At 36.3% G+C, this 15,161-nt stretch overlaps 1 protein-coding gene across 2 annotated transcripts in view; it reads right to left on the reverse strand.

The window, feature by feature from the left end:
* PARD3B (par-3 family cell polarity regulator beta) overlaps nt 1–15,161 on the reverse strand; it is a 1,291,066-nt gene that overhangs the window by 761,912 nt on the left and 513,993 nt on the right. The gene's annotated exons all lie outside the window — the stretch shown is intronic.

The raw sequence follows: 15,161 nt of genomic DNA on the forward strand, positions 1-15,161 counted from the left end.
ACTTATGGATCTATCAAAGCAAATGACCCCAATTCCCTCGGTAATTTCGGATCTGGGTTTCACAGCCCACAGCAGAGTGCTTCTAGCAATAAGAAACCCGTTATGTGCTTACGTGCTTTGTAGTAGGAATTCAAAGGCACCGTCAGCAGCAAAACCCGATACTGAGCTTTAGTTCTGCTCTGTGTGTGGTATGAGTGTATTTGTCTAAGATCAGATGCCAATACTTAAACTGACATTATGGGCATAGAAGTACTTAGATACTGCAACCTAATTAAAGTAAAAAAAAATTTCTCATCCTTTATTCCTTCACCACCAACTCTTGAAAATCAATGCCATAAAGAGATTTTATTTCTTCAAAATTCAGAAAAAATGTTTCCATATGTTTCCATTACACAGGAAATTAGTTAAAATTAAATAGAAAATGGGCATTAATTTCAATCCTAATCTATGGCTATACAAAGTTTTCGGAAAACTCCTGAAAACAAAAACAGACACGCTCAGTGTTTTGAAAATAATTATACTACAACAAACATCAAATCAGATTTCTCGTTTCAGTTATGAAGAAGCACTAACACAGATGGAAATAATCAAGTGACTGAGGTACCTTTTAGATTTCAAGTCAAAGACAAGAGCTGCTTTCAAATAGGAGTTAGCTCATCTTCCAAGTTTCTGCTAACGCACAGATGAGGGGATCAAACTAGTAGTATTTCAGTCTCAACTTTAATAAGACTGATTTCTATCTGGACAGGATGAACCATGAAAGCATGGCAGAGCTGTAACAATTAACAGCAAAGTTAAAAGCACTATTTTTGTGTATACATTAATCGATTTTGCTATTAAATTATATGTAACAGAAATACATTACTTCTAGACTCGCTTGTTTTTCAGCTTGTTTGAATCTAAGTCAGTTACATACAGTCGACTCTTTACCATCCTCATTAATGAAGGTCATCAGCATAGATTATTTTGAAAGTTAAAAAGAATCCACAAATTTGGGAGGGTGTAGGATTTAGCTTCTACCTGGTTGCATGTGGGGAATAGTAATGCCGACTAGAACATAAGTACCCTCATTATTGGGATTAAATGCATTGTCTTCCATCTTTCCACCTCAACCAGACTGTGTCTTTGTTGGACTACACTTACTCCAACATGTCATAGATCCATGCCTCAGTAGACAGTTTAACGCATAATCTCCTCTGGTGGCCAATGGTCTAATGAAGAGCCTTTTCACACTTTGCTTGGCCATTCTTTGGACAATGGACACACACTGTCTGTGTGACCATATTGGCAGCCTTCTGGGCTTGGTAGCATACTCAGCACAGTATTTAAAATACCAGAATCATTCTATACCATAATGAAGAATCAAAGTGGAACATTAAAGGATTAGGTTCTTCAGAAGTAAAATAAGGTACAGAAAAAGAAGACATGATAAAGGCTGTATTTTATGAATAATCTTGAGATCTATCAGAACTATATCTTTAAGTATATTCAATTAAATACCTCATGATTTTTTCCTGATAATTTTGGTAGTAAGACAAGTAAATCTTAGATTTCTAAACTATAAATAAATATGATAATAAAACATACAAAGTTGTTTTATATCTGTTGGAGATATAATTTTTTTTTTACTAAATAGATTTTTCAAATATCTTTTGTCTTCACATCACCCACATTTCTCACTGTATCTCCCCCTTTTCCTCTCCCTATGGGCTAACTCTTACAAATAACAATTGTGGCATATATTTTTCAAAGTTTAAAAAATCTACGCAAATGTAGAGTACTATAATCCTAATGCATCTGACAAAAACGTATTTTTTCATGACTTATTTTGTCAAACTTCTGGAAATTATTTCAATTGCTTACTTTTTTAATCTATAGGAACAGAGTTCTCAAGATAAATCACATTCAGGTAATTCTGCAGCCAGGTGCATTCTCCCATTCTCCTCCCTAATCCATCACTTTTATTGGTTTCTCTGCGCTGATAGTTCAAACTGTCAAATGGTGTGGCATAGGGGTGGGTGCCCTGAAGCAAACTCCATTACTATTGTCTGTTGGTATTTGCAGCTCCTTATTTAGTTCAGATCTATTCATTCATTTCCATGGGAGAAAACTTAGGAGTTCAACTTTTCAACCCTTAAGTGTATCTCAGTCCCTTAATAAACATTTTGGATGAACTCTGAGGCTTACACAATATTTTTGGGAAATTCCCAAAGTTTTCCTTAAAGCATTTCCCGCCTCTAACTGTAGCAAAGCAAGCAAGCCACAGTATGAGAACTACCAAAACATAAATATCATTTTTCAGTTGAATTACAGTTTTTTCTTTGAATTCTATTTGATTTTGCTACAGAAGAGTGGAGAGCCACAAGATTTCATTAAGTGTGTACTTGAAATTAAGTATTACCTTTTTATGTCCAATCTGAGTACTGATATAACTTATATGACATTGTTAGCTCTGACTGAAAAAGCACACAAGTTTAGGCCTTTTCATATTTTAACATTATAACTGATTCCTTCTTACCACTTTCTAAATCACATGAATTCTCAAAATCTGTTGTTTTTAAGTCCAATTAGATTTTCCACTATTCCCCTCAGGAGCAAAATCTCTGATTTATTTTTTCCCTCTATGGAGAGGAAAGAGGGCTCCCAAAGTAGTAGTAGCAGTAGTAGCAGTGGTAGCAGTAGTAGCAGCAGCAGCAGCAGTAGTGGTAGTAGTAGTAGTAGTAGTAGTAGTAGGAGTAGTAGTAGTAGTAGTAGTGGTAGTAGTAGTAGCAGCAGCAGCAGCAGCAGCAGCAGGAGGAGGAGGAGGAGGAGGAGGAAAAAGAGGAGGAGGAGGAGGAGCAGCAGCAGCAGCAGCAATAACTAACATTTCTATATTGTGCACTAGGTGCCAGACGCTATGCTAAGCACTTTACAATTATCATTTCATTTGCTTCTCATAACAACCTTGAGAGATAAGAGCTCTTATTATTCCCATTTAACAATTAAAGAAATTGAGGTAAACAGAGATTTAAGGGACTTATCCAGGGTCACACAACTAATAAGTGTCTATTGTCAAATCTGAACTCAGATCTTCCTGACTCCAAGCCCAACCCTTTCTAATCTGTCTGCCAATCAGCTGCCCTAAGCTTCCATGATCACATCCACTAAGACGTACAGACACATTGGAGAAACTGTGCTGGTCTTTAGAAGGAGATACGAAAAGGTAAAAGTTATTTTTCTCTATCCTTCCTCGCTGTGATGCTTCTTTGACCTCTATTCCTTCATTAATGACTGATTTGCATTTTTTTAAAATTACCTACAATATTGATATGCCAACTGTAGGAATAATTATTTATATAGAAATAATTCTAAAGTTCCATGCTGTGTAAAGGGCACTGAATCAGGAATCCAAAGCCCTTGGTACCAGTCCTGGCTCAGATATTTCTAGTTCTCTTCTCTAGCTTTCAGTGCCCCTTTTCTTTAAGGAATGCTCGGAATGGATGATCTGTAAGGATCCACTGAGTTCTGAGATACTACCATTCTAGGGTTACTTGGTACCCCATTAGGCCCTTTGACTATATACTGTCTGACATTTTGACCACCTCTCTACTTTCCAACTAACAGAGCTCTCCTTCATTACTTGCAAAGTCCAAGCCCTATCCTGGTCTCCACCTGACTCTATTCCATAGACATTCACTTAATGTCTACTCAATACAAGCCACTGTGATAGGTGATGGGAATAGAAAGAAGAAGAACTATCAAGAGCTTAAAAACCTATAATTTCACAATGAAAATCACACGCATATAGCTTTTGAAGGTTCACCAAGTACATATATTATCTCATTTGATCCTCAAGACAACCCAGAGAGGTAAATGCAATTACTGTTATGCCATTTCACAGATGAGATGAAAGTGGCTAGCCCACAGCTAGTCAGCAACTTACTACATTCAAAATCAGACCTTTCTTTCTCCAAGTCCAGTTAGTATTCTATTCACTGTGTCACCTTGCTGGCCTTATTAGGAAGCTAAAACACATACACAAATAACCACACTGTAAACTAAAGCATTATCAAACTCAGCAGAGTAAGAATTTCAAGAAGGTAGGGATGCCCCGAGCACTCCTCTCAGTAGTGATAAAGTGACCTTAGCCAGGCCATGCTCTATAATAGGGGTTGACACCCCTTGGTGCACATGTTAAAGATAACACACAGAGCAATTTAAAATTCATAAAATTGTGATGTCTAATGTCAATAATCCCACATGTAAACAAATGTCCAGCTTATTTGCCACAGAGGTCATGTGACTTTAAAACAATCTCTCTAGAGATTAATTCAAGATTTTCAAAGAGCTTTGTCATCACCAAAAATCCTGTGAGGAAGGTACTGTGACTACTATTATCCCCATTTTACAGAGGAGGAAAGTAAGGCAGTGAGAGATTAAATGACTGGCCTTTGATTAGACAGTCTGCAATAGGAACCAAATTCAGGTCTCCTGACTTCAAGCAAAATTATTAAGCATCCATGCACTTCAAAAAGAGAGAGACACAAAGATACAAAAATACTGCAGAGAGGCAGATATAAAACGAGAAACACAGAAAGCCAAAAAAAAAACCTGAACAAGGGACAGAAGGAGATATACAGACAGATGCAGAGAGCGATGTAGCAGACTAAGAAAGAAAGACAGAAACAGAGAAATAGACCAAAAAACTGTGACATAAAATTTTAGACAGAAAAATAGACACACAAAGCAAAACATAGCAGACCCAAAGCTAAAGACAGACAGAGACAGAGATAGGCAGAGATTGAGAAAGAAAGAGATAGAAGCAAAAAGTCAGGAGACTGGTAGAGATACACAAGCATGTCACATTATCATTCTACAGATAACAAATTATATCTCCCACTTCCTATGCTGTTTTGCAATTTCAAAATGCTTTAACCTAAAAATAACATTTGTATAGCACTATTTATAAGCATTGCTCCTTAGCAAAACTTAAATGTCTTATGCCTCATCCCCTAGGCACCTTTTTGTTAAATGACAGGAAGCTAAACCAATCAATTAATCAGCATTAATAGGTATGAATGTGATAACATTTAGCTCTCAGGCACTAAATTTGTGTTTTAATATGGGCCTCCTAGAGACAATGTCTTAACTAAATGGTGTTATTTTAATGGGGGAAATTTAAGGCAATAGCCTAAGAGAAAACATTTTGTGGCAGGTGGGACACTGTGATGTCTTTCTCCCCCTATCATTGGGATAACGGCACAGGGTCTTTAAAGGGCTGGGCCTAACGAATAATGTGTCATATATAAGAGCTGCTCAATTTTCTTTCAGTACTTCAAGCATCCTTGATTCTACTGGTATAGAATAGGGATTCTTAATCTTTTATGTTTCACTTACATACTCCCTTCCTTTGGCAATCTAGTAAAGCCTATGGATCCCTTTTCAGAACAATATGTTTCAATGTATAAACTAAAATACATAGTATCGCAAAAGAAATATATTTTGTTAAAATACAGTTACAAAAATATTTTTTAAAATGTTCATGGAACTCATATTAAGAAAGCCCAAACTAAAATTTCCTGAGGAGATCTCCCATAGAACTATTTAATCTCTTTGTCAATTGGACATCTCCTTCCATGATTCTCTGAGGGTCAATAGGCAGAGTATTGTTAGTCAGTTATCTCTGTGGTAGAATTTGTCAAGAAATGTTGGATAATTTTAACATATGCACAAGACATACTTTATTACTGGAGAGAATGCTAAGCTGTGTGTCAGTCTACTGAGTCAAATACTTCTTTACTTAAAAAAAAATCCACAAACAAAAATAGAGGGATATGTGTTGGAACTCTCAGTTAAGTGGGTGACTTAGGACGAGCTGTTCTATAGAGCAATGACTGTGAAAGCTCATCTGTTCCCTTCTCATATTTTACTCAAACACACTCTCAATGTGCTTCGGGACCATTCTCATTGATATTGAACTAGTAGGAAGGCACTGAGATGCAGAACTGGAAAAGAGTATTGGCTTGGGAGTCAAAGGACTTGGGTTCAGATTATGCAATTGTCACTACCTTTTGTGAGCTCAGGGAAGTCAATTAACCTTACTGGAAATCAGTTCATAAAATGGAGGGCTTATCTTTTCCAGCACTACATCAATGATCCTATAATCACCAGAAATAGGGAGTCACCAATATCCTCTAACTTTATTTTTGTTAATAATAGTATTTTTTGATTTCTTCCCTCCAATCTTTTAGCATCTTTTCTGTTTTCCGACAGTGTTAAAAATCAATCCCTTCAATGTTTTCAAAACTGTGCTTTGCCCAGTATAGATACCTTCTGGGTACTTGTTATATCCCTGTTTCATCTTCTTAAATGTCATTTATGCTTCCTCACATGGCACATCAGGTATTGAGGTCTGAAAAGCCAACTATAATGGTTCTGCTGTCACTGATCACGAGAAGGGTTTGCTATAGAAATGCTAGGAAAATGATTCTATTTCTCATCTTTTTTTTCTCTAGTTTCACCTATAAATGGTCTTAGATGATATGGCTCATTTGAATCTCATATTAAATTTTCCACAGTCTCATTTTCCCATCCGCTACTTTTTAAGGCTCTGTTTTTCTGATCTTCCTCTATCATCCTCCATGTTTTGCAAACTACTTTATATTCTAAAATGGTATTACTCTCAGCTTCCATGTACCTCTGCTTGGCAAGTTAAGCAAGTTTTTGATAGCTGAGGCACTTTAAGGGGGCTGCGGGGCTCCTTGTTGTGGATATTGCTTTATCAGTTAACATTATGGAGAAATGATTGATTTTTCCTTTAACTGTTTTCAATTTTTTTGGCATCATTAGTCTTTTCTTTAAAAAATATAATATTGGGCTTGTTCTAACTGAATTCAAATTCTTCTCATTTTTTTTCTTTTCTTTTAATTTAGTGTTAATTTTGTCCTTTCCTCTACTAGTAAATGCCTTGATTCACATGAGTAGAAATTTTGCTTCTTATCTGTTAAGGAAACATGGGATAATGTGAAAGATAGTAGAATTTGAAGTTACAGGACCTGTGTTAAAAATCTGGCTTTCCTATTTGCCACTCAAGAAATCTTGAGTGACCAAGCTTCTTCTTCTCCAGGTCTCAGTTTCCTCATCTGTAAAATGAGGATATTGGTTGAACTAGATGACTGCTGTTGTCTTTTTGAGCTCTAAACCTGTGATCCTAGGATACGGTCATTTTTTTGTTACAGTAGTTGTAGTCATGGTGGTGGCAGTAAGGTAGTAGAAGTAGTAGCAAGAGTAACCGACATTTGTGTAATTTGGGTTTTGTGTTTTTTTTAAGGATTTTTTATGGATTCCAAAATGTTTAGGAGTTCAAATCTGGCCTAAGAGACTTAATATTTATATGACCCTGAGCAACTCACTTAGCCTTTCTGAACCTCGATATCCTTATCTGTAAATAAAATGTGGACAGGGTCATTGTGATGACCAAAGGAGATATTTATAAGGCAATCTGAAAACATTTAAGAACTATGTAAATGCTAACTGGCTATTAGCAGTTTAATAATATATTACTATTTAATATTTGAGACAGCTAGTTGGTCTAGTAGATAAAGCATTAGGTCTACAGTCAGAAAGACCCAAATTCAAATCTGTGACCTAGAGCAAGTCACTTAAACTCTGCCTCAGTTTCCTTTTCTGTAAAATGGGAATGATAACAGAACCTATACCCCAGGGTTGTTGGAAAGATCAAATGAAATATCTGTAAAGCCCTTTAATATAGGGCCTGGTACACAGTAGGTGTTTAATAAATGCTTGTTTCTTTTGTTCCTTTTGCAAATGGGGAAAATGAGGAGTAAAACACAAGTTAGTGAAGTGACCTTGATCATATAACTAGTGAGTGGAGAAATGGTACTTGAACTCAGGTGTCTCAACTCCAGTGCATTTTATACAATAACATGATGTTTGGGTGCTCACCATGACTATTGTCATGTAACTCTTCTTCTCAAGTATTCATGATATACTGCTTCAAGACTTCTGAGTTATTTTCCAGGCTTTTGGCTAGTTTCATTTCTTAATTTCCCAGAACATGTTTGCCAACCCTCCTAGTTTCTTCTTCTGAGTGGTCATCAAAAGAACAGTAGATGATGATTTGATTCTAATCAGTATAGACAGGTTCTCTGTAGGATAGGATTTCTTAACCAGGGGGTCCGTTAAAAACTGCAACATATATACATACATATACACACACATACACACCCGCATCTTTATTTCAATATGATTAGCTTCTTTTGTAATCCTACTTTATGCATTAAAAACGTTACTCTGAAGAAGGTAAAGAAATCATGCTATTGAATTTCTCTTCTTGTAACATATGCTGACCCCACAAGCTGCAACTTCCTGATTCTTTTTAATGCACATTAGGAAAACTTAAAGGAAAAGGAATCACATATCTCAAAAAAAGGATGATTTTTTTTTTGCTTCCTTTGGGCAGATGATGAAACCAACTTCCACCCAGCTCTAAAACTATGATCCTAAAATATATTCAATTTATTTTCTGGTAACAGTAGTAGTAGTAGTAGTAGTAGTAGTAGTAGTAGTAGTAGTAGTAGTGGTAGTAGTAGTAGTAGTAGTAGCAGCAGCAGCAGCAGCAGCAGTAGTAGTAGTAGTGTAGTAGTAGTAGCAGTAGTAGTGGTGGTAGTGGTGGCAGCAGTGCTGGTGGTTATAGTAGTAAAAGTACTAGTAGTGTTGGTAGAAGTAGTAGTGGTAGTAGTAATAAAAACGTAATGGTAGTAGTAGTCATAATAATGGTGGTGATGGTGGTGGTGGTACTTGTAGTAGTAGCAGTAGACCTATCCAACTGGCTTACCGTGGCATGGAGGAACCTTGGGTGATTCTCCGAAACTCTGCATGCAGAGAACTATCTCTTATGAGTTACGCCAAGATGGAAAGGCTCCAAGTGAAGCACGAGTAACAGACTCTGCTGTCTAAGACCAAGACTAACTACATACTGAGAAGTTCGTTAGGATGACTAATGGGTCATAAATTATTTGGCCACAACAATCCATGGAATAAATGAAAAAGTAAAAATAAAAAAGGGCTTTCACACATACATGGATCAGAGAAGAGGAAAGAAGGTACTGAATGTTACACAGTTTTTACTCAGACCAAAAACATGAATTTAGTGCTATAAACATGAGATCCTTGTCCAGCAACTAATTGACACATTGCAGATGGCCCTGAACCATATCAATCCTGCCTTTATCACAATACACCAAAAGACCCCAATGGCCTGGTACAGTGAAAACAGGGCCAGATTTGGAGTCTGAATAGTTGTGTTCAAAGCCCAACTCTATGGCTTATTAGCTGTGATTTTAGGCAAGTCACTTAACCCCTCCAGGCCTCAATTTCCTAACCTGTAAAATGAGAGTTAGACTAGATAACAGTTTGCAAAATACTTTACATTAATTACTCATTTGAGCTTCACTACAAACTCAATAAAATTGGAGCTATTATTTGTCACATTTAAAAAGTGAGCAAACCAAAGTTAAGAGAAGTTAAGCGATTCAGGGGTCAGAAAGTTATGTGTCCAAGGCAAGATTTTAACTCATATCTTCTTAAGTCCAGTCTAACATTCTATCTACCTTGCAACCTAGCTGCTCAACATGACTTCTGATGTCATCTGGCTCCGAATCTATTTAACTGAAATAATTTTGAAAGGGAGTTCTATGATTAGTGGAGAACAAATCTCAAAAAGGGAAACCATGGTTTTTCTTTCCACATCAAACATTACAGTCCTTGAATCATTTGACAGCATATGTTTTTGTCCAAAATAAAAGACAAGGGAAACCACTGTTGAGAGAGATATAGGACAAAGAAGGCAATTTCGGCAGAAAGGTGGGGAGGGGAACAACTTTTTATTTAGGTTGCTGAAGTCATGATGTATGCTTGTTTAGAAAGGAAAGAAGGAAGGAAGGAAAGAGGAACATTACAAAAACAGGAACAACTTTCACCTTTTTTTCCCCTTATTGACTTGTTTTGTTGACCATTTGCATAATGGGTTAGAGAGATAGCCATTATGCAAATGCAGTGATCTGCAGAAACCTGGTGTACTAGAGAAACTGAAGACTGCACAATCTCCTCTCTGGCCACCTCCTGCCATCTCCATTGTGAAATATCATTTACCATGTTTTGCTTTTAGACGAATGGTAGAAAAAGAATTACAAGTCTTTTTCACTGTTCTGGAGTAAAAGGAGAGCTACAACTTTTTTCAGGAAGTCAGCTATATCAAGACTATGGATGTTGGTAGCACTGAGTAACACAGAATACTATTTACCCGCTAACACTTTACAAATAAGGTAAATGTCAAGAGTATTCTAAGGTCCGAAGGCTCAAAAGCAGTAGAACCAAGATTAAATTGTGGAAGTCCTGATTTCAAGTTTAGTACTCTTTTCATTAAGCCATAGCACCCACGCAAGATTCAACTCAATTCAACTCAGCAAGCTTTTATTAAATGCCATCCTGACACCTACTATGCTAAGTACTACCGACAGAAAGATGAAAAAATGAGCAAGTTCCAACCCTGACAGAGATTAAGGTCTCCAAAGAAATTCCAAAATGTACAAAGAAAAGTAAATACAAAGGTGGTTTTTTTTTTTGTTTGTTTTAGTTTGGGTTTTGGAGGGGGTTAGGAGGGGCAAAAGCACTAAGAACTGGGAAGTGTCTGTGTTTCACCTAAACTAAGGGAGCAAGCAAGGGATTCCAAGCGGTAAATGTAAGAAGGGGGCACAGCCTGCGAAAAGGGCTGGAAAAAATGATTTATATTTCATTTCCAATAGGAAGAACTAGTACTATGTCTACTGGGGGCTGGGCAGAGAAAGCAAAGGAAAAAAAAGGTTACATGGTAACCAATATATATTTAAAAGAAAGAGAAAATAAAAAGTTATACATAATAGATTTACAACTTTATGTACAGTCATCTTTTTTTCTATTCTATTATGTTATAGAAATGCTTACTTTATTTCTTAAGTTCAGAATAAAATAAAATAAAAACATGGCTGTCACATTTCACAGCATTCCCTTTGCCGCCCAAGGATACTCTCTTTTCTTCTAGCATGAGTTACACTAACACTGGCGAGTTACCATTAACAAACACTTTGTCTACTTGGTAAATAGAAGGAGGAAAGGAGAGGGTTTCTTAATAGTGAAATTCAAGAAATACTGATGGGTCATTCAGAGCACAAATGTATTGAACTGAATATTATCAAGATTGGAAGAAAATTAAAGAGCAAAGTCTCAAGTGACACCAGTGAAAATGTCATTTTGATATTTTGATAAGGAACAAATACAATTTCAGTGAAATATTTGCAGAGCATCTAGTTGTTCATTCGCCCATACTGCTAACCCCATATGCAGATTTCAGATTTTAAGAAGTAAAAAATACAGGAAAGAAAAAAAAAACTCCGCATAACCAGAGATAATTCTAAATAAAATAGCTTCTCTATATTTCTTTTTAAACAAAGTAGCATTTATCACCTTCAAAGTTACAGTTCCAAAACTCTTTTTGAAATTCAAGATCTACCCTTAGGATATAAAATCAGGATATAATCACTAGAAAGTAGCGCTTATTTCTTATCCGCACTCCTTGGTGAACCTTAGTTAAGTCCAAATGATTTTTTTTGGCAGTTTTAAGGAGGTGAACTAAACTACATGAAAACCTTTTTCGATTTATCATATTGGTAGACTCCTAACGATCAGTACTTTAGTCTTTAGTGTGCTGCTGAAAATCAATCAACTGAGGAGGATTTATCAACCACCTACCAAGTGCCAGTAGTTATGCTAGATGCTAGGAATGAAAAAAAAAACCAAAAATGAAAAAGTTCTTGCCTTCGGGGAGTTTTTATTCTACCAGCAGAGACACATATGTTACTCAGTCCTTTCAGTGGAGTGGACTCTTCGTGACCCTATTTGGGATTTTCTTGGCAAAGGAACTGGAGTGGTTTGCCATTTCCTTCTCCAGCTCATTTTACAGATAAGGAACTGAGGCAAACAGGATTAAGTGACTTGCGCAGGGACATACAGCTAGTAAATATCTGATTTGAACTCACAAAGATGAGTCTTTCCTACTCTTGACCTGGCACTCTAACCACTTTACCACTACCTACACAAATGCATTTAAGTCAATGGAAACATGTTGGACCCCTGTGGAGTATGTACGGGTGATGGGTTTCCAGGAGCCATTTCATAGAGTAAAAACAGAGTTGAGCTGAGATGCCCTTGACATTTCTGTTGACACATATGCCTCAGCACTGAAGGGACTTTGAAATGATGATCTAGATCCCTAATTAGACCCTTGGGCCCTGCAACAATGAGGGTCAAAGTGTATGTTTTATAGCCTTTTGATTGTTTTCCAGAATAGCTGGACTAGTTCACAACTCCATCTACAACGCATTAATGTCCCAATTTTCCCACAACCCTTCCAGCATTTCTCATTTTCTTTTCCTGTCATTTTAGCTAATCAAACAGGTGTGAGGCAGTATCTCAGAGTTCTTTTAATTTTCATTTCTCTAATCAATAGTGTTTTAGAGCATTTTTTCATAGGACTATCGATAGTTTTGATATCTTTACTTAAAAACTGCCCAGTTATATCCTTTGGCCATTTATCCACCAGGGAATGTCCCTTATTTTTCTAAATTTGTCTCAGCTCCCTATATATTTGGGTAATGAAGCCTTTATCAGAGAAATTTGTTTCAAAGTTCTTTACCCCCACCATTTCCTGTTTCCCTTCTAATTTTGGCTGTGTCAGTTTTGTTGGTGCAAAAGCTTTTAAATTACATGTAATCAAAATTATCTGTCTTACTTCCTGTAATCCCCTTTAACTCTTGTTTGGTCAAAACCTTTTCCCCTGTTCATAGATCTGACAGGTACATTTTTCCATATAGCCTTAATTCATTTATATCACTTTTTATGTCTGAATTACCCATTTTGACCTAATCTTGGCATATGGTATTAGATACTTGCCTATGCTTAATTTCTGTCAAACTGTTTCCCACTTTTCTCAGTATTTTTTGTCAAATGTTTGGATCTGTAGGTTTTTCAATGATCATTACTGTATACTGTGTACCTAATCTATTCCACTGATCTGCCACTCAATTTATAGCCAGAACCAGATAGTTTTGATGATTACTGCTTTGTAATTTAATTTGAAATCTTGGACTGCCAACCCTTCTTGATTAACATTTTTTTCAATGATTTCCTTAATATTCTTGACCTCCTCTTCTTTTTCCAAATGAATTCTGCTACTGTTTTTTCTAGGTCTATAAAATAATTTTGGTAGTTTAATTGGAATGGCAACGAATAAATAAATTAAAGTAGAACTGTCATTTTTATTATATTGGCTTGACCTACCCATGAGCAATTCACATTTCTCCAATTGTTTAGTTCTGTCTTTATTTGTGTGAAAACATTTTTTGTTTTGTTTTGTTCAAAACTGTGTTCATATAATCACTGTTTGAATTGGTAGGTAGACTCCTAAGTATTTCATATCGTCTGCAGTTATCTAAAATGGAATTTCTCTTTCTATCTCTTCCAGCTGGGATTGGTCACTAGCATATAGGAATGCTGGTGATTTGTGTGGGTTTTATTTTATATCCTGCAAATTTACTGAGGCTGTTAATTATCTAAACTAATTTTTGGTTGATTTTCCAGGGTCCTCTAAGTATACACCATCATGTCATCTGCAAAAAGTGATAGTTTTGTTTCCTCATCATCTATTCTAATTTCTTCAATTCTTTGTTCTAGCATTTTTTTTTAATTTTTATTTAGATGGGAGAAGGCAAAGCAATTGGGGTTAAGTGGCTTGCCCAAGGTCATGCAGCTAGTAAGTGTGTCAAGTGTCTGAGGCTGGATTTGAACTCAGGTCTTCCTGACTCCAGGTCCTGTGCTTTACTCACTGCACCATCTAGCTGCTTCTCTAGCATTTCTAGGATGATATTGATAACGGACATCCTTGTTTCATCCCTGACCTTACTGGGAAGGCTTCAAGTTTGTCCTCATTACAGATGATGTTTACTCTTAGTTTTAGATAGATTCTATTTACCATTTTAAGAAAAGTCCCATTTATTCCTATGCTTTTTAGTGTTTTTAATAGGAATAGGTATTGTACTTTGTCAAAGGCTTTTTCTGCATCTATTGATAGGATGGTATGATATAGATGGAACATACAATCGCATTTTTGTCATTTCTGTTACTGATATGGTCAATTATGCTGATAGCTTTCCTAATTTTGAACTAGTCCTGAATTCCTTGTATAAAGCCTGGCTGGACATAATGTATGATCTTTGTGATGTATTGCTATAATCTCCTGGCTAGTATTTTATTTAAAATATTTGCACTGATACTCATTAAGTAAATCAGTCTATAGTTTTCTTTTTCAGTTTTTGCTCTCTCTGGAATAGGTATTCAAACCATATCAAACCATCAAAAGGAATTTAGTAAGAGTTCTTCTTTATCTATTTTTTAAATTATATAATATTGGGACTAATTATTCCTTAAATATTTGGCAGAGTTCACTTGTAAATCCACCTGGGCCTAAGGAATTTTTTTTAGGGAGCTCACTGACGGCATGTTTAATTTCTTTTCCTAAGATAGGGTTATCTAAGTATTCTATTCCTCTTCTGTTAATCTGAGTAGTTTTGCTGTTCTTTGTTTAGTCACTTTTCAGTCATTTATAACTCTTTGTGACCACTTTTGTGGTTTTCTTGGTAAAGATACTAGAGTTGTTTGCTATTTTCTTCACCAGTTCATTTTACAGATGAGGAAACTGAGGCAAATAGGGTTAAGTGACTTGCCCAGAGTCACACAGCTGGTAAGTGTCTGAGGCCAGAGTTGAACTCAGGAAGAAGAGTCTTCCTAACTCTAGATCTGGCACGCTATCTTACACCACTTAGGGGAGGCACTAAGAGCTATGGGAATCAGGGAAGCCTTATGTAGCCAGGTTTTGAAGGAAACCAAGGATTCTAGGAGGAGATGTCAAGGATGCTGGCAAGGGGTACAGCCAGTGTGGAAAGGCACAAAGACAGAAGCCAGAGTGTTCTTTGTGGAGAACATTTACCTCAGTTTCCCTCCACTGTAGCATGCAGGAATGCAAGTAATATAAAAGAAAAATGGAATGTTTTGTGAAGTTTGTGAAGCAT

This window comes from Trichosurus vulpecula, chromosome 4 (genome assembly GCF_011100635.1).
Source record: "Trichosurus vulpecula isolate mTriVul1 chromosome 4, mTriVul1.pri, whole genome shotgun sequence".
Lineage (NCBI taxonomy): Eukaryota > Metazoa > Chordata > Mammalia > Diprotodontia > Phalangeridae > Trichosurus > Trichosurus vulpecula.